At 50.6% G+C, this 24813-nt stretch overlaps 5 pseudogenes across 5 annotated transcripts; 2 read left to right on the forward strand and 3 right to left on the reverse strand.

Annotated features, from left to right (window-relative positions):
• Window positions 1-3268: 3268 nt before the first annotated feature.
• LOC311422789 (feather keratin 1 pseudogene) lies at window positions 3269-3583 on the reverse strand (annotated as a pseudogene). Its single transcript has one exon. The product of its transcript is annotated as a feather keratin 1 pseudogene (transcript).
• A 1979-nt stretch (window positions 3584-5562) lies between these two features.
• Window positions 5563-6504, forward strand: LOC311422732 (feather keratin 1 pseudogene; annotated as a pseudogene). Its single transcript has 3 exons — window positions 5563-5570; window positions 5687-5786; window positions 6169-6504. The product of its transcript is annotated as a feather keratin 1 pseudogene (transcript).
• A 7171-nt stretch (window positions 6505-13675) lies between these two features.
• Window positions 13676-13990, reverse strand: LOC311422733 (feather keratin 1 pseudogene; annotated as a pseudogene). The gene has a single exon. The product of its transcript is annotated as a feather keratin 1 pseudogene (transcript).
• Window positions 13991-16526: 2536 nt separating this feature from the next.
• On the forward strand, window positions 16527-16841 carry LOC311423077 (feather keratin 4 pseudogene; annotated as a pseudogene). The gene has a single exon. The product of its transcript is annotated as a feather keratin 4 pseudogene (transcript).
• A 5900-nt stretch (window positions 16842-22741) lies between these two features.
• LOC311423081 (feather keratin 1 pseudogene) lies at window positions 22742-23056 on the reverse strand (annotated as a pseudogene). Its single transcript has one exon. The product of its transcript is annotated as a feather keratin 1 pseudogene (transcript).
• Window positions 23057-24813: the final 1757 nt, after the last annotated feature.

Raw genomic sequence — 24813 nt, forward strand, 5'->3', positions numbered from 1 at the left:
TTCACCATAGGCAATATGGTGCTGTGTTCTGATTGTGTGGCTAAAACAGCGGAGGTGACACTCCAACGATTGAGCTCAGCGTCAAGGCCTTCTATGTTTCCCCCTCTGCACCCTCACAGAGCAGGCTAGGGGCGGGGAAGTTTTCAGGAGGGGACACAGTTAGGACAGCTGACCCAAATCGACCAAAGGGATATTGCATACGATAGAGCATCACACCCGGCAACAAAACAGCGGGACAGTTCTGCCTAAGTAGCCATCCTGCAGACACTTGCTGGACATCGGTCTTCTGGTGGGAGGTGATGAGGCACAGCCTTTGCATCACTTGCTTTTTCTCTTGTTTCCCATTCCCTCTTTAAAATGTCTTTATATAAACCGGGGAGTTTTTCTGTCTCTTTGACTTCCAACTGTCTCCCCTGTCCTGCTGCGGCTGCGGTATGAGCGAGTGTGTGGTGGGTGCTTAGATGCTTGCCGGGGTCAACCCACCACAGAGTCCCCCCCCTACTCCTTCCATCTGTTCCCTGGGCTGTCTGCAAAACTTTGTGGGGAAGAGGGAGGCAGGGAAAGACTGAGGGCAGGAGGAGAGACAGCGGGTGCTTTCTGAGTGTCTCTAAGGGCCATCCATGAGCTCTCCAAAGCATCACCGCAGTCACCCAGAGCCCAGTCTGGCAGATGACTTCCTGCCAGCCTGCCCTCATGCCACATCATCTATCTTAAAGCCCCTCTATGGTTGCAGACCCAAAGCTGGTCCAGGAAAAGTTACTTGGGTGGTAAACCCACCCAAAGAGAAGTGACTCCCAGCAGTGCTCCGAGACACCAAGGACACCAATGACATCCTGGGCTGTACGAGCAGAAGCATAGTCAGGAGCTCAAGAATCATAGAATTACAGAATCATGGAAGGATAGAATTATAGAATCATGGACTCAGGTTGGAAGAGACCTTAATGATCATCTAACTCTAAGCCCCCTGCCACAGACAGGGATGCCACTTGCTGTATCAGATTGGCCAAGGCCCCATCCAGAACGGCCTTGAACACCTCCAGGGATGGGGCATCCACAGCTTCTCTTGGCAACCTGGTCCAGTGCCTCACTACCCTTACAGTGAAGATTTCCTCTTAAGGTCTAGTCTAAATCTGTCCTCTTTTAGTTTAAGACCATTACCCCTTGCCCTATCATTCTCTACCCAAGTTAAGAGTCCTTCTCAATCTTTTTTTTTTTTTTTTTTTTTTTTTTTTTTTCCTGAGACCTCTTTAAGTACTAAAAGGTTACAATGAGGTTTCCGCAGAGCCTTCCCTTCTCCAGGCTGAACTTCTTGAGCTCTCTCAGCCTTTCTTCAGAGGAGAGGTGCTCCAGCCGTCCAATCTTTTTTCACCTGTCCTGGTTTCAGTTAGAACAGAATTAATTTTCTTCCTAGTAGCTGGTGGAATGCTGTGTTTTGGCTTAGGATGAGAAGAGTGCTGATAACACCCCGATGTTTTAATTGTTGCAGAGCAGTGCTTATACCAAGCCAAGGACATCTCAGCCTTTTGCTCTGTCCTGCCAACAGGCAGGCTGGGGGTGCAGTAAGAGCTGGGAGGGGACAGACCCAGGACAGGTGACCCAAACTAGCCAAAGGGGTATTCCATACAATCTGACATCATGCTAAACAATATATAGGGGTGGCTAGCCGGGGGGAGGGGGGCCGGACTGCTCGGGGTTAGGCTGGGCATCGGTCAGCGGGTGGTGACCAATTGCATTGTGCATCACTTGTTTGTACATATTATTAGTAGTAGTACTATTATCATCATTGTATTATTATTATTATTGTTATTATTATTTTCCTGTCTTATTAAACTGTCTTTATCTCAACTCACGGGCTTCACTTTCCATTTCTCTCCCCCGTCCCAGAGAGGGAGGGGGGAGGGTGAGCGAACGGCTGCGTGGTGTTTAGCTGCCGGCCGGGTTAAACCATGACATCACCCTACTCTGGACTTGCTCTAACAGGCCCACATCTTTCTTGTGCCGGGGGCCCCGGATGGGGATGCAGTACTCTGAGTACTCATGAGAGCAGAGTAGAGGGGGACAATCACCTCCCTCGACCTGCCGGTCACACCTCTTTTGATGCAGACCAGCATGCAGTTGGCCTTATGGGCTGAAAGCGCACATGGCTGGCTCGTGTCAAGAATTTTGTCCACCACAACCCCCAAGTCCTTCTCTGGCAGGGCTGCTCTCGATGAGTTCTTCTCCCTGTCTGTACTCCTGTCTGGGATTGCCCTGAGCCAGGTGCAGCACCTTGCAGTTGGACTTGTTGAACCTCATGCAGTTCACATAGACCCACTTCCCCAGCCTGAGGAGGTCCCTTTGAATGGCATCTCTTCCTTCTTTTCTATCAGCTGCACCACTCAGCTTGGTGTCATTGAGGGCAGTGACAATCCCACTCTGCTCGGCACTCCTCCAAACGCATCTGGAACACTGTGCCCAGTTTGGGGCTGTGTAGCAAGAAAGACTGACCAAGCACAGCAAGTTCTGCAGTGTTGTTGTTAGAAAGGGATTTCCTGTCTTCTCTTGGGCAGCTATGCCCTCCACCTTGTCAAGGAAGAGAAGAAACTGTGTGCACACCAAAATGCATAGAAGCCAATCAACTACGTAGAATAATTCCATCCAGCTCTAAGTAACCACATATTTAGAATCCAGAGGGTGACCTGATACATGAAGAAGCATTCTGAATGCAAGCCTGTGTTAATGATCGCAAAGCATGATCATCAGCAGCCACCCGCTCCCAGAACTACCCGTGAGCAACACCTCTCTCCCCAGGCATCCTGGAAAAGCTGCTGCAGGGGAAAGACAACTCAGAGGCACAGGCTGGGATGCAGAAGAACTTTAATATTAGAGTCAAAAGAGGAAACCGAGGTCACACCAAGAGGATGCCCCAGTGCAGAAAGCTCCAGGGGCAGACGAGAGCGTGCACTGTGTGGCCATGGAGGGCATCCCACCACCTGTCCATCTGCCCACTCCACTGAGGGAGAAGGGACAGAAGGTCCACACTAGGAAGTCACTGTCGGACTTTGAGCCCAGTGGAGCTGCAGTGAGCAACAAGGGCACAGGTGGGAAAGGAGAGAGTGAAGGTGAGGAAAGGCAGACATGGGCTGTGCTTTCCAAGAGGCCAGGCTGGCCCCATCCATTTGCAATGGTGCTGGGAGTGTTTGGCACCTCAGTGCAAGAAGCCAGTGCTCTGTCCGCTACCAACTTCTGGGTCCCTGGGGGTCTTTCTCTAGGGCCATCACCAGCAGCTTTAGCAGGGGAAGCACCTCCTGCCGCAGTAGCCGCTGCCCAAGCCAGAGAGGCCAAAGCCCCCGGAGGAGATGGGCACTCCCTGAGAGCTGAGGATGCTGCCAACGGCAGCGGAGGTGGAGGATCCCACGGCGGTGTTCTGCGGGAAGGAGCTGAGGATGGGGCCGGGCAGGGTCACCACCACAGGAGAGGGCTGGATGAAGACGTTGGAGTCCTGGCACTGCCTGACACAGGGCTCATTGCAGCTGTTGGCCAGCGGAGTTGGGCCACAGGGTCCGCATGGCAGGCACGGCAGGCACTGGTTGTAGCAGGACATGTCTCGGGGCAGGAGGTATACCTGGTAAGAGAGAGGGCCCAGAGGAGAACTTCTATGAGAGAGGAGAAATGTGCCAGACCACCGCAGGAAAGCCATGGTACGTTCTGTTTTGTGACCTGTCAGCTGTGTAACGAGCCCCATGGGCTTAACTTTGGACACAAGAGCTCGGCCAGGACTGTCCAGTCTGACGAAGCTCCCCACCTAGCCCATAGCCGCGGAGAAATTCAGCCAAGCTGCAGGTTCTCTCCATGACACGTGTGCTGCTCTTTTCCCTCTCCCATGACTAGCACTCCCAAGATCCAGGAGAATATGAAGAGGCAGGCATGTTTAAGAAATCCCCAGGGAAGAAGAGGAGATGAAAGGCCTTCAGACTCACCTCGTTCCCAGGGAGATGGAGGCAAGAGCAGTGGATGAAGAGTGTGAGGAGACTGGGCCACTTTTATACCTCTCTGCACTGCCCCAGGCCCACAGTCACTCTACGGAAGCCATAATTTTCCAGTAGACACTCCTTAAATGCAAAATATTTTAGCTAATAGCACAGGTTGTATTTTGGTTTCCATCAGCTCTACCATTTCATTTCCTCATTTCTGACATGCCTATTGTACCATACAGGCTACTTTCTGGTATCAGAGTTCAAAGGAATACCCCAGCAGGATCATATCAGTATGGGCAGAAAAGTGCAAGAGAGTGGTTGCATTCAGGCAGAGGACAGGACATGCCGTTGTGCACTTCAGGGAATGGCCGGTGATGTGTTTTGCAGGAAGAGGCCCCGCTCCTCCTGGAGCTGCAGTCCTCAGCAGAGGCTCCTATTCCTTAAGGATGCGCCACAAGCTTCTCTCTCCTCCCTCCCTCACGGCTCCATCCAATGGCCACTGGTCTTTGCCTCCCCAGGCATCCAGGCTGTGCCAATGCTTTCAGCTGTCTGCCTTGATGCCATTACCACTTCCACTAACTTGGGAGGAGACAGCAACTGGGGGCCCGCTGGTGCACTCTGGTGCAGGGCTGCCACAAGGGGAGACCTAGACAGCCTGCGGGAATGGGCCCTCAGGAACCTCAAGGCAATCTAGAAGGACAAAAGGCAGGTCCTGCACAGGACGGGGAACAAACTCTTGCAGCACTGCAGACTGGGGACTGAACTACCCTCTGATCCTGCATCCCCTGGACCTCCTCTGAGTAGGTCTGCTCTACTCCTGCCAGCAAGGGCTGGCAGGAGCTGGCACTGCCACGCGGCTGGGCATGCTCAGGGAGGGGACTTGCTCACAAGGGCCCTGGCTGCAGAAACACCTCCCAGACTCCATCAAGGAGGCAATGCATCCCTGCTGCATGATCAAAGCACTTCCCTGCCCTGCAGACATGGGAGGCAGCTGGGACACACCCCAGGAGGGCAAGGGAATGCCTTCAGCAGGCAAACTTCCTGAGAGAGACTCTCCCTGCCCAGGACAAGTCATGCTCCAATTTGGGATTGGCCACGTGCCACACTTTTGGCGTGAGGCCAAGCCATAGTGCCTGCTGTCTGCAGGCCTGAGCACCATGCATACCAAATCGCCATCCATCCAAGCAGCTCTGTCTGAGGCCCAAGCTCAAGCTGTGCCACCCTCCAGGCAGCCCCAACAGCCATTACCCTGCAGCATGACCTTTTGGCGAGTACTCTCACAACTTGGGCATTTCAAAGCTGCAGTACAGGCCATCTGCCTATGCAGGCAATGAGCTGTGACTGGTGGAGTAGGCTGGGAGCCAGGCCCGCAGGAGAAGGATGCTCCTTGTCCCTTGGTGAAGGAGCCTTTGGGCATTTAGAAGGGCACACCAAAGATGTGAGAGGATATGTGCGCTTTCTATTTAAGAGGTGAATGCACTTCCACAGAGACAGGTACCATGCTCTCCAGAACTTAGGACTAATATACTGTCCCTACTGATGTGTTCCTGCCAGGGGAAATGCTTGACCTGTTATCCTTGTACTTGAAAGGAGCCTTTGTGGCCAAATGGTCAGGTCAGAAACGAGGAAATGAAATGGCAGAGTTGACAGAAACCAAAGCACAACCTGTGCCATTAGCTAAGATATTTTGCATTTGAGGTGAGTCTGCTAGAAAATTACGGCCCGCATAGAGTGACTGTGGGCCTGGGGCAGTGCAGGAGAGGTATAAAAGCAGCCCCATTTCCTCACTCCCTCATCCACTCCTGTTACCTCCATCTCCTTGGGATCAAGGTGAGTCTGAAGCCCTTTCTCCTCAACTTCATCCTGGGAAATTTCTTAGCACATGCCTGCCTCTTCATCTTCTCTTGGGTCTTGGGAAAGCTAGAAATGGGAGAGGGAAGGGAACAGTAGATGTGAAGTGTGGAGTGAAGTGGTGTGTGGAGTGAAGCTGGGTCCTGGCTGAGGTGTATCTGAAGCTATGGGCTAAGTGGGGAGCTTCCTGGGCTGGGATATTCTGTTCAAGGACATTGGTGCCCAGGGGAAGGAGAAGGCTGTGGGCCTCCTTTCACAGCTGCCAGCTCCCCAAACAGCATGTGCTGCTGCTGTCCAGTGGTGGGCTGGCAGACTGCTCCTCTCTCACCCTTGTGCCCCTTTGCGCCCTCCCTCCCATCAGGTGCACGTCCTGCCCCGAGACATGTCCTGCTACAACCAGTGCCTGCCGTGCCTGCCATGCGGACCCTGTGGCCCAACCCCACTGGCCAACAGCTGCAATGAGCCCTGTGTCCAGCAGTGCCAGGACTCCAACGTCTTCATCCAGCCCTCTCCCGTGGTGGTGACCCTGCCCGGCCCCATCCTCAGCTCCTTCCCGCAGAACACCGCCGTGGGATCCTCCACCTCCGCTGCCGTTGGCAGCATCCTCAGCTCTCAGGGAGTGCCCATCTCCTCCGGGGGCTTTGGCCTCTCTGGCTTGGGCAGCGGCTACTGCGGCAGGAGGTGCTTCCCCTGCTAAAGGACCACAGAAATTCAGAGCAGAGTGGGCACAGAGCATAGGCTTCTTTTGTTCAGAGGGACCAAACAACCCCAACACCCCTTACAGGAAGGATGGGGTCAGCCATGGTGCACGCTCTCATCTGCTCCTGGTGCTTCCTGAACTAGGGCTTCCTCTTGGAGCAACCTCTTTTCCCTCTTTTGACCCTAATATTAAAGTTCTGCTGCATCTCAGCCTGCGCCTCTGAGTTGTCCTTCTCCTGCAGACACTCCAGACACCAGCTGTCAGGACCAATGCTGTTTCTCTGGGGATGTCAGGGGGGCATGTGGGACACATGGGGACCATTCACATTTCCCAAGGGTGAGGCTGTGTGCAGTAGAGCCTCTTGGGAAAGCACTGTCACTCACACGTGAGGGAGGTGCCCATGAGCCCTGCAGGGCCCTGGCCATCAGGCCCAGCTTTGCTGCCTCTGTCCTGGCGTGCCATATTGGCCTCAGTGCACAGCCTGCTGAAGGTGGCATGTGGCCACTGCTGGCCTCCAGTGAGGAGCCAGAGCTGCAGGAGGCCCCGGGAGGGCAGCAGCTATCTTTATGTTGACCCAGGAGTTTTTCTCACTCTTGGTCTTCCAGCTGTCTCCCCTACCCTGCTGTGGCTGTAGTGTGAGCGAGTAGTTGGTGGGTTCTTAAATGTTTGCTGGGGTCTGCCCACCACACAGGCTCACAAGGAGTGCATGTCCTCCATCTCCTACTCTTTCCATCTGTTCCCAGAGCTTCCTGGAACAGTTTGTGGGGAAGAGGGAGGTAGGAAGAGACTGAGGGGAAGAGAAGGGTGTCTCCAAGGTCCATCCATGAGCTCCTAAACACAGCACCCAAAGCCCAGTTTGGCAAATGCCTTCCTGCCAGCCCGCCCTCATGCCACATCGCCTATCTTGCAGCCTTTCGATGGCAGCAGGTTAAAAGCTGGCCCAGAAAAAGTTACTTGGGTGGTAATCCCATACAAAGAGAAGTGACTCCCAGCAGTGTTCTGAGACATCGAGGACACCAAGGACATCCTGGGCTGCATGAGCAGAAGCTTAGCCAGGAGGTGAAGGGAGGTGACAATCCCACTCTGCTCAGCACTCCTCCAAATGTCCAAATGCAGCTGAAGCACTGCGTCCAGTTTTGGGCTCTGTTTCAAGAAATACATTGTTCAAGTAGAATGAGTTTTGCTGATGTTGTCCAGGATTGTCAGGTAGCCACAGCAATTGGGTAATGAGGAGAATCTGGGGGTACAGGCTTTCCTTAGTGTGTGGAAGATCAGGTTTTGGTTGGAGACCAAAGAGCACCTTTGGAGTAGCTACCCTGAGGTCCTGAAGAAGACAGAACCAGGCTCAACGGTGTACCAGTGCATGGCTAAAGAGACGAGACCATGTGCTTACATTGAAAATATAATTGTGTTATTGGTATTATTTTTTTTCCCAAAGCCAATACGTGGCATGTAACAGCCGCTATGAAGAAAATTAACTCTATCCCAGCCAAAACCATGACAATATCCACCCCTTATTTCATACCATTTACATCACTCTCAGGTCCTGTGCTTTCTATTACATCCTATTTAATTACCACCTCTATTGTCTTTTGATATTTACACACTGATATTACTCCCATAGCCTGTGGACCATCCTTCTAAAGTGTCTGTTTTTATGTAGTTCATGACTTTGGGCTCTATCTTTCATATCTTTCATGAGTGTCTTTTGGGGCAGAAGAGATCGTGTATGGGGATGAATTGATGCATGCAGAGGCCAGCTCTGATTTCATCACTGCTGCGCTTGTCTGGTTCTATCACTGATGTACTTCATTTGGTTCCATCAACATTCATTCTTCTGGATGACTCTTCCTGTAATACCATTGATGTGACTTATAGTGAGTATAGTAGCAATGTCATAAAGCATATAATACTATATAATACTATAAAAATTAAAATAATACAATTCAAATAATTGGCTATTCTCACCCCAAATTAAATCCATTTGAGGGTATGCGTTGGACTTCCACATCCTTCCACTTTACTCACCAAATGCACCCAGAGCCTTGAGCAAAAGCAATCCCATGGTTGGATTTCCATTTGCCTGTGGCAGGAATAACTCAGACTGTCTTCTCCAGCATGTTATTTATGGGGACTTTATCTCCTTCAGTATGTAACAGTTTTGATTGGGCAGGGCCAGCTTGGTTGGCAGATTGCCTAGTGTTGACTAACCAGGAGGCCTTTGTTAAGTGTGGGACATCCCGATGTTGGAATGTCCCAGCACCTATTGCTCTTAGTGAAGTCTTTAACAGTCCATTGTATCATTTGATTTTCCTAGAGGTTGGTGCATGAGAGGGGATGTGATATACCCAATCAATGCCATGCTCTTTGGCTCAGGTGTCTGTGAGGTTGTTTCAGAAATGAATCCTGTTGTCCAACTTACTTCTTTCTGGGGTGCCATGTCACCATTAGACTTGCTTTTCAAGGCCCTTCAGCAGTTTCTGCAACTTACTGTATAGGACTCCATAAAGCAGACTTCCACCTCCAATGCTTTTCAACAATTCAACAGGACCCATCAGTGAACAGAGCATATTGCTTCTCATTTTCTGGTAGTTTATTATACAGATGGGCCTGTTCAGCGTGCATCACTTCCTCTTCTGGTGATATTCTGAAGTCCCTGTGGAGCACATCTCCACACTGGAGCCCACAGTGGAGCAGGTGGATATGGCCTGAAGGAGGCTGTGGCCCATAGAGAACCCCTGTAGGAGCAGGCCCCACTCTGGAGCTGAAACCCCTGGACAGAAGCCCATACAGGAGCAGGGAATCTGGGGGGAGCTGCTGCCTGCGGGGGACCCAGGTTGAAGCAGTTTGCTTGTGATAGATGGACCCCTTGGTACAGAGCCATATATGGAGCAGTTCTTGTAGAGCTGCTGCCTGTAGGCAGCCCATGCAGGATCAGTCTGGCAAGGATGGCATCGTATGGGGGGGGACCCTATGCTGGAGCAGGGGCAGAGTCACCTTGAAAGAGAGGCAGAGACGAAGTGTTATGGACTGACCAGAGCCTCCATTCCCCATTCCTATGCACTGCTTGAGGGAAGGATGTAGAAGAGGGTGGGTGGGTGGGTGGGTGGGGAAGGTGTTTTTAATTTGTTTTTGGTTTCTCACTGTTCTACTCTGCTAGTGATAGGTAGTAAATTACTTTAATCTGCCTACTCTGATGAGTCTGTTTTGCCCATGACGAGACTTGGTGAGTGATCTCTCTGTCCTCATTTTAACCCTTGAGCCCTTTCCATCATATTTTCTCCTTCTTTTCCTTTGAGGAGGGGGAATGAGAAAGCAGTTGTGGTGTTTAGCTGTCCAGCAGGCTAAAATCACCACAGTGACATACAGCATCTTCCTGGAAGGAATCTCTTTCCCTCATGCCTGACAGGAGTAGCCTTCAGAGACTGAAGGATCATGCCCCCTTTCTAATCACTTTGTAAATTCCCCTTTCCCTAGAGAGGGATCTCAGCTGCTTGGCTTTCCTGTCCTCCAATTCCAGGCTACTGGCCCCAGTATCCCAGCATTGGAGCAGCCAGCTGGCAATGTGCTCACCTGGATGATGACTGAAGTCTTTTTGCATATTTTACAGATCACCTAGGGATAGAGATCTGGTGGTTACTGGTGCTTTTACGACATTTTCCTCTTCCTGTTCCTGTGATGGTCTTGCTTTGGAGAAGCCTGCCTCATCTTCTTCTTCCTCCTTCCCTTTTGAGTAGGAGTTTCTTTCCTTACTAAATGAGCTGACTTTTGCATACATTGCTTTGTCTTACATATAGAGGCGACTGATGCCAGCACAGTTTGATTCTCTTGTTCAGCTGCAGGGCCTGTCACGAGGGTTGGAGTGGCAGTTGGAGTAGCTGCAGAGACTGCTGCAGGGACTGGATCAGATCCAGAGAGATTTTCTTCCCTTTGAAGGTTCTGAATAGTATTGGATATTGTTTGATAGGCACAGGCCAGACCCCAGCACAGTGCAGCAAGCTGTAAATCTCTGTCATTTCCAGGATCGGGGCATACCATTTTAAAACATTTTATCATCTTTTTAGGATGCCGAATTTGTTCAGGGGTGAATTCCAAAACCACTGGAGGTGACAATTGTGATAAATACCTTCCCATATCCTCCCACATACCTTGCCACCCATAACCATCCTGCCTCAGGGCAGATCTCTGGGTGGGAATTTTTAAATAGTTGTCTAGCTACAGACATGTGGAAACACGTGTAGGAGACATAGCAATAGGATCCTGCTAGTTTAAACATGCCCAGAATATTCAGAATTTTCAAAAAACATTTTAACTGGAGTAAAGGGTATGCTTGTTAATAGTTTCTACAGTCAGGCTTCTGAAGTGCTAAACTGATGGCCATACTGAGTACAAATCCTGGATTAAGTTCACAGTCAGTGTACTATGAGCACATGCTATATACAAACTGGCAGAACCATAAACAAACTTAGGCCAGGACCAGAGATAATAAACAAAAAGAAAGGAATTAATAACCTTGGAAGCACATAAATCAACATTGTGAAAAACAAACAATAAATCAACATTGTAACCACCAACTATTAAACTAATATCATGTTTATAACAAATACTGTTTTAACACAGTTTGGTCAGATCTGTCATTATCTGCGCTTAACCTGTCATTATCTTTGCACTCCTGTTGCAGTTTAAACTGGCAGAATGCTAAACACCAATGAGTCATTCACTCACTTCCTACCCTGCCAAGTAGGATGGGGGAGAGAATCAGAAGGAAAACAAATAAAAACTCATGGGTTGAGATAAATAGAGTTTAATAGGATAGAAATGGAAGGGAAAATAAAGATAATAATAATGATAACTATATATATAAGTGTATAAAAGAAGTGATTTATAATTTTTCACCACCTACCATCCAATGCCCAGCCAGTCCCTGAGCAACTGTGTCCCCCCAGACAGCCAACCTACACAGTTTTTATTGTCCATCATGACGTCATATAGTATGAAACATCTCTTTGGCCAGTTTGGGTCAACTGTTCTGGCTGTGGCTCCTCTCAGCTTCTTCTACATCCCCACCCTTTTCAAGAAGGGCAAGAAAGAAGATCCTGGCAATTAAAGGCCTGTCAGTCTCACTTCAGTGCCTGGTAAAAGTATGGAGATGATTAGTCTGGGAGTTACTGAAAAATGTCTAAAGGACAACACAGTTATTGGTTAGAGCTGACACAGGTTCACTAGGGGAAGGTCATGTCTAACAAACTTAATTTCCTTCTATGACAAAATCACTCAGCTAGTTGACCAAGGGAAGCCAGTCTATGTAATGACCAGAATACAGTAAGATAAACGGTTAATAACATGGGTGAACAGTTGTCTGATGGGTCAGGCCAAGAGGGCTCTTGTAAAGGGAGTTACATCAGGCTGGCGACCTGCCACCAGTGGGGTTCCCCAGGGCTCCATTTTAGGACCAGCCCTCTTCAATGTTTTCATAAGCAATATGGATGAAGGAGTTGAAGGTTTTTTGAGCAAGTTTGTGGATAATACCAAATTGGCTGGAGATGTTGACTCTGTCAAGGGTGGTGAGGCCTTGCAGAGAAATCTGGACAAATTAGAGAACTGGACAATCACCAACAGCATGAACCACCAAAAAGAGCAAGTGCTGGATCCTGCACCTGGGAAGAGGCAACCCTGGTTATAAGTTCAGAGTGTGGGATGAGATGCTGGAGAGCAGCATTACAGGAAACAATTTGGGGGTTTTGATTGACAACAAGCTGAATGTTAGCCAGCAGTGTGCCTTGGCAGCCAGGAGGGCCAACCGTATCAGAGGGTGGTCAAGGAAAGTGATTGTCTTGCTCTACCCTATGCTGGTGTGGTGTCACCTGGAGTACTGTGTGCAGTTTTGGGCACCACAATACAAGAAAGGCATAAAGGTACTAGAGAGTGTCCAAAGGAGGACAACAAATTAGGTAAAAGGTCTAGAAGGGAAGACATAATGAGTGGAAGAGCAGGCTGAGGGGAGACCTCATTGCAGTCTACAGCTTCATTGTGAGGTGGAGTGGAGAGGCAGGTACTGATCTCTTCTTTCTGGTGACCAGCTATAGGGCCCAAGGGAATGGCTTGAAGTTGCAACAAGGGAAGTTCAGGATGGATATCAAGAAAAAGTTCTTCACCAAAAAATTGGTCTGACAATGGAACAGGCTCCCCAGGGAAGTGGTCATGGCACCGAGTCAGGCAGAGTTCAGGAAGCATTTGGACAACGCTCTTAGACACATGATCTGATTTTATTTTGTTTATTTATTTATTTTGGTGGTCCCCTGGGGACCTAGAATTGGACTGGATGATCCTTGCAGATCCCTTCCAACTCAGATATTCTATGATTCTGTGACTTCCCGTTGGAAGGGCAGTATGAGAGGATGAAAAGTCTTTGACTCAGTATAATAACTGTCCTGCAAAAACTAAATCATCAGGGTGTTATCAACATTATTTGTCTCCTAAATCCAAAACATGGCACACAGCAGCTACTACAAAGAAAATTAGCTCTTTATCAGCTAAAACCAGGATACCATCCCTAAACGGATACATTTAGAAACTAGAAGGTAAAATAGTGCATCATTAAGCCTACACATAACAGGCCTCTATTAAGTATTGCTCAGCACAACTGCCAACAACCCCCCCCAGAGACCCACCACTGAGCAACATCTCTTTCGCAGGGAACTCTGGGAGATGGTCTTCAGGGAAAAGGATGATAAAGAGGCACAAGCTGGGATGCAGTAGAACTTTAATGAGTCAAAAGTGGGAAACAAAGTTGATGGGGGGGAGGCCCCAATGCAGGAAGCACAAGGGGCAGACGAGAACATTATCTGTGTGGCCATGGTGGGCATCCCACCATCTGCCCACTCCACTGAGGGAGAAGGGACAGAAGGTCCCCCCCTAGGATGATGTTGTCGGACTCAGAGCAGCACTGAGCAACAAGGACACAGGTGGGAAAGGAAAGAGTGGGAGAGTGGAGGAGGGGAAAGGCAGACATGGGCTGTGCTTTCTGAGAGCCCAGGCTGGACCCATCCTTTATAAAAGGGATGGTGGGGTGGTTTGGCCCTTTGAACACAGGAAGCCAATGGTCTGTGCCCAGTCCACTACCAATGTTTGGGTCCTTGGGGGTCTTTCTCTGCCATCACCAGCAGCTTTAGCACGGGAAGCACCTCCTGCCGCAGTAGCCGCTGCCAAGGCCGGAGAGACCAAAGCCCCCGGAGGAGATGGGCACTCCCTGAGAGCTGAGGATGCTGCCAACGGCAGCGGAGGTGGAGGATCCCACGGCGGTGTTCTGCGGGAAGGAGCTGAGGATGGGGCCGGGCAGGGTCACCACCACGGGAGAGGGCTGGATGACGACAGTGGAGTCCTGGCACTGCTGGACACAGGGCTCATTGCAGCTGTTGGCCAGTGGGGTTGGGCCACAGGGTCTGCATGGCAGGCACGGCAGGCACTGGTCGTAGCAGGACATGTTTCCAGGCTAGAGATGCACCTGGTGAGAGAGAGGGCCTGGAGAAGCACGGGTGTGAGAGAGGATAATCCTGCCAGTCCACCCCAGGAAAGCCATGGCACATGCTGTTCTGGGGCCTGGCGGATGTGAAAGGAGGCCCTCAGCCTTCTCCTTCCCTTTGGCCCCAATGTCCTTGGCAAGAATATCCAGTTTGACAAAGCTCTCCATCTAGCCCATAGCTTCAGATACACCTCAACTGAGATCGAGCTTCTCTTCATTCCACACCTGCTGAGCCTTTCCCTCTCCCAGAACTAGAGACCCAAATACCCAACAGACTATAAAGGTGCAGGCATGTTCAGTGAAATCCCCAGGGATGAAGAGGAAAAGAAAGATCTTGAGACTCACCTTAATCCCAGAGAGATGGAGGGAAGAGGAGTGGATGAGAGAGTGAGGAGATGGGCCATCTTTTATACCTCTCCTCACCATCCCAGGCCCATCAATCACTCAGGCCGTATTTTTCCAGCATACTCACCTCAAATGCAAAGAATCTTAGCTAATGGCACAGGTTGTGCTTTGGTTTCCTGTCATTTAATTTCCTCATTTCTGGACTCACCATTTGGACACAGAAGCTCATTTCCAGTACAAAAATAAGAGGTGCAAGTATTTTTCATGGCAGGAACGCGTCAGTAGGGGCATGATGAGTCTGAAGGGGACAGAAAGGGTCCTGTACATGCCAGGGACATCAGTCCATTGGATATGCATAGACCCCATTTGGATCCTCTTCGCAAGAAGACGCATATATTCTCTTACCTATGCAGTGCCCTTCTGGATGCTTGAAGGTGCTGTTGCCCAAGGACACAGCACGTCCTTCTCCCACCCAGTCTGTCTCTGATCCTGCTCCACCAGTTACAGCTCATTACCAACAAAGGCAGATGGGCTGCGGTGCACCTTAGAAATGCCCAAACTGTGAGAGTACTGGCCAGAAGGTCATGATGCAGTGTAATGGCTGTTGGTGCTGCCTGGAGCACAGCAGAGTCATGACCAGAGGATTGAGTTGTTCACCGGGACAGTGTCTTGCTCCACCACTCTCCTTGCCGTAACATGCACTTTGGCCGGATGCATTCCCTGAACAGCAGCACACCCAAAGACATGCCCTATTGTGCAAAACACACTGGAAATCCTGTGAGCTGCCTGAGGTATGAGAGTACTCGCCAGAAGGTCATGCTGCAGGGTGATGGCTGTTGGGGCTGCCTGGAGGGTGGCACAGCCTGAGATGCTTGGATGGAGGAGGATTTGGCATGCATGGTGCTCAGGCCTGCAGAGAGCAGGCACTCTGGCTTGGCTTCATGCCAAAAGTGTGGCACGTGGCCAATCCCAAATTAGAGCGTGACTCGTCCTGGGCAGGGAGAGTCTGTCCCAGAAAGTTTGCCTGCTGAAGGCATTCCCTTGCCTTCCTGGGGTGTGTCCCAGCTGCCTCCCATGTCTGCAGGGCAGGGAAGTGCTTTGTTCATGCAGCAGGGATGCATTGCCTCCTTGATGGAGTCTGGGAGGTGTTTCTGTAGCCAGGGCCCTTGTGAGCAAGTCCCCTCGCTGAGCATGCCCATCTGCGTGGCAGTGCCCATTCCTGCCAGCCCTCGCTTCTTGAGTGGGAGCTTCCTTGTCCCCCCAGTGGTGCTGGCTTGTTCTGTTGCCTGAGGAGGGCTTTGGGACATGGCAGAGGATGTGTGCTGAAGCTCTCATGCTAGGAGAAGACGTATTGCCTGGGACCAAGAGACGAGTCCCAGCTGGGGGGGGGAACTTTTCTGCAATCCCAGAGGACATGTCCTGTCCTCTACCTGAATACAACCACTCCTGCACTCGGGTTCCTTTTCTGCCAAATACTGATAAGAACCTGCTGGGGTCTTCATTGAGACTCTCATAGCTCCATTAGAAAGTAACCTGTATGGTAAAATAGGCATGTCAGAAATGAGGAAATGAAATGGCAGAGATGATGGAAACCAAAACAAAATCTGTGCCATTAGGAAGTCTATTTTGCATTTGAGGTGACTCTGCTGGAAAATTACAGTGTCCATAGAGTGACTTTGGGCCTGGGGGGATGCAGGAGAGGTATAAAAGTGGTCCCATCTCCTCAGTCTCTCATCCACTCCTGCCACCTCCATCTCGTTGAGATTAAGGTGAGTCTGAAGCCCTTTCCCCTCTTCTTCTTCCCTGGGGATTTGTTAGCAGATGCCTGCCCCTTCATCCTCTGTTGGTTCCCGGGGATGCTTCTCATGGGAGAGGAAAGAGAACAGCACGTGTATCAGGGAGAAAAGTTGGGCTCTACTGACATGTATCCCAAGAAATGGGCCAGGTGAGGACCTGGCACAGTCTGGACACTCTTGAGAGAACTTCTGAGTTGAGTCTTAAGGAGGATTTCTTGAGTTTCATTATACAGCTGCCAGCTCCCCAAAGAGCATGTGCCATGGCTCCTCTGGGGTGGACTGGCAGACTGATCCTCTCTCACCTATGTGCTCCTCCTGTCCCTCTCTCCCTCCAGGTGCACGTCCTGCCCTGAAACATGTCCTGCTACAACCAGTGCCTGCCGTGCCTGCCATGCGGACCCTGTGGCCCGACCCCGCTGGCCAACAGCTGCAATGAGCCCTGTGTCCAGCAGTGCCAGGACTCTACCGTCGTCATCCAGCCCTCTCCCGTGGTGGTGACCCTGCCCGGCCCCATTCTCAGCTCCTTCCCACAGAATACTGCCGTGGGATCCTCCACGTCTGCTGCCGTTGGCAGCATCCTCAGCTCTCAGGGAGTGCCCATCTCCTCTGGAGGCTTTGGCCTCTCTGGCTTGGGCAGCCGCTACTGCAGCACAAGGTGCCTCCCATGCTAACGCTGCTGGTGATGGTCCTGGAGAAAGACCCCCAGGAATCTAGAAGTTGGTAGCGGACTGGGCATGGAGCATTGGTTTCTTGTATTCAGTGAGGTCGAACAATCCCCAGCAACCCTTGCAAGAGGATGAAGCCAGTCCAGGCTCTTGGAAAAATGTCTGCCTTTCCTCTCCTTCACTCTCTCCTTTTCCACCAATGTCCTTCTTTGCTCAGCACTGCTCCACTGGGCTCTGAGTCCCACAGCATCAACCTAGAGAGGACCATCTGACACTTCTCCCACAGTAAGTGGGATGGACAGATGGTGGGATGCCTGTCATGGCCACACACCTTACAATCTCATCTGCCTCTGGTGCTTCCTGCACTGGGGCCTCCTCTCAGAGTTCTGCTGTTTCCATCTTTTGACTCTAATATTAAAGTTCTGCTGCATCCCAGACTGTGCCTCTGAGTTGTCTTTCCCCTGCAGCCGCTCTTCCAGGATGCCTGGGGAGAGAGGTGTTGCTCATGCGTAGTTCTGGGAGTGGGTGGTTGCTGATGCTTAGCAATCGTTAACACAGGCTTGCATTCAGAATGCTTCTTCATGTATCAGGTCACACTTTGGATTCTAAATATGTGGTTACTGAGAGATGGATGGAATTATCCAACACAGTTGATTGGCTTCTATGCATTTTGGTGTGCACACTGTTTCTTTTCCTCTGATTAGCACAATGGCATGAAGCAAGTAAGGAAGGAGGGATGACTAAGTCCTTGACAAGGTGGAGGGCATAGCTGCCCAAGAGGAGACAGGAAATCCTTTCCTAACAACAATACTACAGAATTTTCTGTGATTGATTAAAGTCTTTCTTGCTACACAGCCCCAAACTGGGTACAACGTTCTAGATGCATTTGGAGGAGTGCTGAGCAGAGTGGGATTTTCACTGCCCTTCAGCTCATGACTATGCTTCTGCTCATAAAGCCCAGGGTCCAATTGGTGTCCATGGTGTCTGGGAACACTGCTGGGAGTCACTTCTCTTTGGGTGGCTATACTACCCAAGCAACTTTTCCTGGGCCAGCTTTTGGTCTGCTGCCATAGAAGGGCTGCAAGATAGATGATGTGGCATGAGGACTGGCTGGCAGGAAAGCATGTGCGAGACTGCGCTCTGGGTGATCTAAGCGCTGCTTTGGGAGCTTGTGTATGGCACTTGGAAACAGTCAGCCAGCACCTGTTGCCCCAGAAAGTTTTGCAGGAAGCCTTTGGAACAGATGGAAGGAGTAGAGGAAGGAAGACAAGTACTGCCTATGAACCCATGTGGTGGATTGACCCTGGCAAACATCTGAGCACTCACCACCCACTTGGTCACACCTCAGCCTCAGTAGGATAGAGGAGAGAGCTGGAAGACGAAGCGTGAGGAAAAACTTCCCAGTCAATATAAATCATAGACCCATAGAATATCCCGAGTTGGAAGGAACCCATAAGGATCATTGAGTCCAACCCCTGGCACCACACAGGTCTACACAAAATTTTAGACCATGTGACTAAGTGCACAGTCCAAATGCTTCTTAAACTCTAACAGGCTTGGTGCAGTGACTACTTCCCTGGGGAGCCTGTTCCAGTGTGCGACCACCCTCTTAGTAAAGGACCTCTTCCATGATGTCTAGCCTAAACCTCCCCTGCCTCAGCTTGACACCATTCCTGCGGGTCCTATCACTGGTGACTAAGGAGAATAGATCGGCATCTGCCCCTCCACCCTCCATCATTAAGAAGCTGTAGACCGCGATGAGGTCTCCCAGCAGCCTCCTCTTTTCTAGGCAAAACAGGCCAAGTGACCTCATACGTCTTCCCCTCTAGGCTCTTCACCATCTTTGTAGCCCTCATCTGGACACTCTCCAACAGTTTTACATCCTTTTTGTACTGTGATGCCCAGAATTGTACCTGATACTCGAGGTGAGGCTGCGGAGTAGAGCGGGACAATCACTTTCATTGACCGACTAGCAATGCCATGCTTGATGCACTCCAGGATACAGTTGGCCCTCCTGGATGCCAGGGCACACTGCTGGCTCATATTCAACTTGCTGTCAACCACTACCCCTAAATCCTTCTCTGCAGGGCTGCTCTCCAGCATCTTGTCACCCAATCTGTATGTAAAGCCAGGGTTGCCCTGTCCCAGGTGCAGGACCCAGCACTTGCTCTTGTTAAACTTCATGCGTTTGGTGATTACCCAGCTCTCCAATCTGTCCAGATCTCTCTGCAAGGCCTTTCCACCCTCACCCGAGTCCACAACTCCTCCAAGTTCAGTGTCATCAGTGAATTTGCTTAGAACAGCTTCTAGTCCTACATCCAAATCATTTATAAAAACATTGAAGAGGGCTGGCCCTAAAATGGAGCCTTGGGGGACCCTGCTAGTGACCATCCACCAGCCTGATGTGGCCCCATTTACCACAACCCTTTGAGCCCTGCCCGTCAGCCAATTGCTCACCCACTGGATGATGTTTTTGTTTAGCTGTATGCTGGACATTTTGTCCAGTAGGATCCTATGGGAAATCGTGTCAAAAGCTTTGCTGAAGTCCAAAAAGATCACATCAGCTGGTTTCCCTTGGTCAACTAGATGGGTGATCTTATCATAAAAGGAAATCAAATTTGTTAAGCAGGACCTACCCCTCATGGACCCATGCTGGCTGGGACCAATGACTGCATTGTCCCCCAGGTGCACTTCAATAACTTCAAGCATAATCTTCTCCATAATTTTACCAGGCACTGACGTGAGACTGACTGGCCTGTAATTATTAGGGTCTATTTTCTTGCCCTTCTTGAAAAGTGGTACATCTGCCAGCTTCCAGTCTATTGGGACGTCTCCAGATTCCCAAGACTGTTGAAAAATAATTGAGAGAGGTTCCGTGATGACGTCAGCAAGCTCTTTAAGCACCCTGGGATGAATCCCACCTGGACCCATGGACTTGTATGGATCCAGGCGGAGCAGCAAATCCCACACATGTTCAGGGTCTGTTGGGAGTTTCTCATTCCCACTGTCATGGTCCTCCAGCTCAGGGCATCCTAGGTCATGAAGCCCATCATCAGTGTTGAAGATGGAGGCAAAGAAAGCATTAAACGTCTCTGCTTTGCCTATGTCCTTGTCTGTAATATGACCTTCCACATCAAGTAGTGGACCTATGTTTACTTTGGTCCTCCTTTTTCTGTTAACATATCTAAAAAAAACCTTTTTATTGTCTCCCACAGACCTGGCCAGCTTCAACTCTAATTGGGCTTTGGCCATATGAATTTTCTCCCTACAAACGTGAACAGTGTCCCTGTATTCCTTCCATGTTACCTGACCCTGCTTCCAGCAGGGTCAGTACATTTTCTTTTTTCGCCTAAGCTCCACTAGAAGATCCCTGGTCAGCCAGGCCAGCCTTCTGCCCTACCTGCTTGACTTCTGATATTTTGGAATTGCCCGATCCTGTGCTTTTAGGAGGCAGTGCTTAAAGACTGACCAGCATTGAGGGACACTAATGCCTTCAAAAGCAATTTCCCAGGGGACCTTGCTGACTAGTTCCCTGAGCAGCCTGCTTTCCCCATATCCAAGGCTGAATTTTTGGTGGCAGTTTTCCATCTGTCACCAAAAATTTTAAACTCAACCACTTCATGGTCACTATGGCCAAGACAGCTAGCAATTGCCATGTCCACCACAAGAGCCTCTCTGTTCTCCAGCAACAGACCTAGGTCAACTTTCCTAGTTGGCTCCCTTCACACCTGCACCAAGAAGGTATCATCTAGGTGCTTTAGGAACCTCCTGGATTTGCTTGTGTTGGCTGTGTGGTAATCCCAGTTGATGTCTGGCAAGTTGAAGTCCCCCATAATAACAAGGGGAGTTGATCTTGAGGCATCTTTTAGTTCTACAAAGAATAATTTGCTGGTGTTGTTGTCCTGGCTGGGTGGCCTGTAATAGACTCCTACGACATCCCCTTTACTTGTTTGTCCCTTAATCCTTACCCAGAGGCTCTTAACTTTGCCATCGCCAACTTCAAGTTCCACACAGTCCAGCCCCTGCTTCATGTATATTGTCCCGCCCCCCCCCCAACCTTGCCTACTGTCTGTCCCTCCTGAAGAGCCTGTAACCATCTATTGCGACACACCAGCCACAGGACCCATCACACCATGTTTCGCTTATGCTGATGATGTCATAGCTGTGGGATTGGGCCAAGATTTCTAGCTGATCCATTTTATTCCTCATACTGTGTGCATTTGTGTAGAAGCAATTCAAATGCGCCTCACTGCATGCAGCACCTTGTGAAGCAAAAGTCTGTTAATAAAGACAGCTTACGAGGGGAACGGTAAACAAAAAGAGAAAAGACAAGTGATGCAAAGGCAGTGTTTCAGTACCTCCCACCAGCAGACCAATGCCTGGCCAGTCACTGCAGAATGGCTACTTTGGAACAACTGTCCCATGGTTTGTTGCTGAGCATGATGTGATATGGCATGAAATATCCATTTGGTCAATTTGGGTCAGATGTTCCAGCTGTGTCCCCTTCTGAGCACTTCCCACTCTGATGGTTACACATTGCTGGCAAACTAAACTTCACCAAACTGCTCTGTTACTCCCCATCATGAAAGGATGAGAAGGGTGGGAGAAAGTACTATAGGGAAAAAAAAGTCTTCTCACATATGGAGAAAATGACAGTGGAATTCAAAGAAAAAGAAAGAGAAAAACAAGAAAAGATGTGCAGAAGCTAAGAGAAAACGATTATTTACTCCACCCCACCACTATGAAATTTTCAGCCACGTCCTGGGAAGCTAGGCCTCAAAAGTGTAGTGGTTGTTTGGGAGGATAGATGTTTTCTCAATGACAGCATCCCTTCCACTTTCTCTTTCTCTGTCTTTTTTTTTTTTTAATTATTTTTTTTATTTTTTTATTAAAAAAAAATAATTATTTTTTATTTTTATTTTTAATTATTTTTTTTCTGGGTGTGATGACAAATGGTGTGCAATAACCCTTTGGTTGCTTTAGCTCTGCTGCCCTCTCATCCCTTCCTCTTGCCCACTCCCCACCTCGGGCAGTTAGGGGGCTTGTAGAGAGTCTTGATGATATGCAAGTACTGCTCCATAATAGCCCAAACATTGGTGAGATAAAAAGCTCTTCTAGCTCCAAGTGCAAAGCACAGCTATCTAGAGGCTACTGTGGGGAAAGTTAACAGGCTAGCACTTGCTCGACTGTTCTCTGGGATTGCAGAGAGGAAGAATAGAAGGCCTTAAGGCTGAACTAAATCACTGGTGTGACACCTCCACTGTTTTAGCCACTCAATCAGAACACAGCACCATATTGCCTATGGTGAAGACAATTGCCTCCATCACAGCCAGAGCCAGTACAGCCTGTTTCCCCCACTCCCTCTCCTGGTCTACTCTGGGGCCATTTTCTTCACGAGCCTCCCCGTCCAGCACAGCTGCCCCCAGAGCAGAAGGAATTGCCGCCCCTCCTCTCACCTTCCTCTCTCTGCCCTGCTGCCCCCTTCCCAGGAACCTGTGTGGCTGCTGCCCTTCCAGGGCCTCCTACAGCTCTGGCTCCTCAGTGGAGGCCCGCAATGACAACATGCCGTCTTCAGCAGGCTGTGCACTGAGGCCGAGATGGCATGCCAGGACAGAGAGGCAGCAAAGCTGGGCCTGATGGCCAGGGGCCCTGCAGAACTCATGGGCACCTCCATCAGGTGTGAGTGACAGTGCTTTCCCAAGGGGCCCTACACCCCAGTTGCCCCACATGCCAACTGATGTCCCCAGAGCAACTGCATTGGTCCTGACAGCAGGTGTCTGGAGTGTCTACAGGGAAAAGAAAACTAAGCAGTGAAGATCGGGATGAAGCAGAAGTTTAATATTAGAGTCAATACAGGGAAATGAGGTCACTCTCTGAAGAGGCCCCAATTCAGATAGCCAGCAGCTTTAGCAGGGGAAGCACCTCCTGCCACAGAAGCGGCTGCCCAAGCCGGAGAGCCCAAAGCCCCCGGAGGAGATGGGCACTCCCTGAGAGCTGAGGATGCTGCCAACGGCAGCAGACGTGGAGGATCCCACGGCAGTGTTCTGCGGGAAGGAGCTGAGGATGGGGCCGGGCAGGGTCACCACCACGGGAGAGGGCTGGATGACGACGGTGGAGTCCTGGCACTGCTGGACACAGGGCTCATTGCAGCTGTTGGCCAGCGGGGTCGGGCCACAGGGTCCGCATGGCAGGCACGGCAGGCACCGGTTGTAGCAGGACATATCTCGGGGCAGGACGTGCACCTGGAGGGAGGGAGGGACAGGAGGAGCACATAGGTGAGAGTGGAGCATCATACTGCCCACCAAGAGAGAGCCATGGCACATGATGTTTCGTGAACTGGCAGCCGTGTAAGGAGGCCCACAGCCTTTCTCTTCCCTCGGTCTGCAGTGTCCTTGGTAAGAATGTCAATATCCACAAAGATCCCCACATAGCCCATAGCGTCAGATACACCTCATCCAAGCCCCAGCTCCTCTCCATGACACACCTGCCGATCCCTTCCCTCTCCCATGGCTAGTGCTCCCAAGATACAGAAATCTATGAAGGTGCAGGCATCTGCTTACAAATCTCCAGGGAAGAAGAAGAGGGGAAAGGGCTTCAGACTCACCTTGATCCCAAGAAGATGGAGAAGGCAGGAGTGGATGAAGACACAGAGGAAATGGGGCTGCTTTTATACCTCCCGTGCACTGCCTCAGGCCCACAATCACTCTGTGCAGGCCGTAATTTTCCATCAGACTCACCTCAAATGCAAAATAGGTTTCCTAATGGCACAGATTTTGTTTTGGTTTCCATCAACTCTGCCATTTCATTTCCTCATTTTTGACATGCCTATTTTACCATACAGGCTACTTTCTAGTGGTGCTATGAGAGACCCAAGTAATACCCCAGCAGGATCACATCAGTATGGGCAAAAAAGGAGCCCGAGTGCAGGAGTGGTTGCATTCAGTCAGAGGACAGGACATTGTTTGGTGCACTTTGGGGGAATGATTGGTGATGTGTTTTGCAGGAAGAGGCCCCGCTCCTCCTGGACCTGCAATCCTCAGCAGAACACCGAAGGTCCTGTTCACTAAGGATGCGCCACAAGCTTCTCTCTCCTCCCTCCCTCATGGCTCCATCCAATGGCCACTGGTCTTTGCCTCCCCAGGCATCCAGGCTGTGCCAATGCTTTCAGCTGTCTGCCTTGATGCCATTACCACTTCCACTAACTTGGGAGGAGACAGCAACTGGGGGCCCGCTGGTGCACTCTGGTGCAGGGCTGCCACAAGGGGAGACCTAGACAGCCTGCGGGAATGGGCCCTCAGGAACCTCAAGGCGATCTAGAAGGACAAAAGGCAGGTCCTGCACAGGACGGGGAACAAACTCTTGCAGCACTGCAGACTGGGGACTGAACTACCCTCTGATCCGGCGTCCCCTGGACCTCCTCTGAGTAGGTCTGCCCCCAGAGTAGGGTCAGACATGAAGGGTGGAAGGCAAGGGACACACAGGCCTCACCCTCCTGGCCAAAGAGATGGGGCTGTGTGTAGGAGCTCTCCTGAGTGCTTTCTGGAGGGAAAGAAAGGCTTGCAGAAAACATCTTCCCCCTTGCTGGGACTCGTCTCTGGGTCCCAGGCAATACGTCTTCTCCTAGCATGAGAGCTTCAGCACACATCCTCTGCCATGTCCCAAAGCCCTCCTCAGGCAACAGAACAAGCCAGCACCACTGGGGGGACAAGGAAGCTCCCACTCAAGAAGCGAGGGCTGGCAGGAATGGGCACTGCCACGCAGATGGGCATGCTCAGCGAGGGGACTTGCTCACAAGGGCCCTGGCTACAGAAACACCTCCCAGACTCCATCAAGGAGGCAATGCATCCCTGCTGCATGAACAAAGCACTTCCCTGCCCTGCAGACATGGGAGGCAGCTGGGACACACCCCAGGAAGGCAAGGGAATGCCTTCAGCAGGCAAACTTTCTGGGACAGACTCTCCCTGCCCAGGACGAGTCA

The sequence above is a fragment of the Aythya ferina genome (genome assembly GCF_964211825.1).
Source record: "Aythya ferina genome assembly, chromosome: 23".
Lineage (NCBI taxonomy): Eukaryota > Metazoa > Chordata > Aves > Anseriformes > Anatidae > Aythya > Aythya ferina.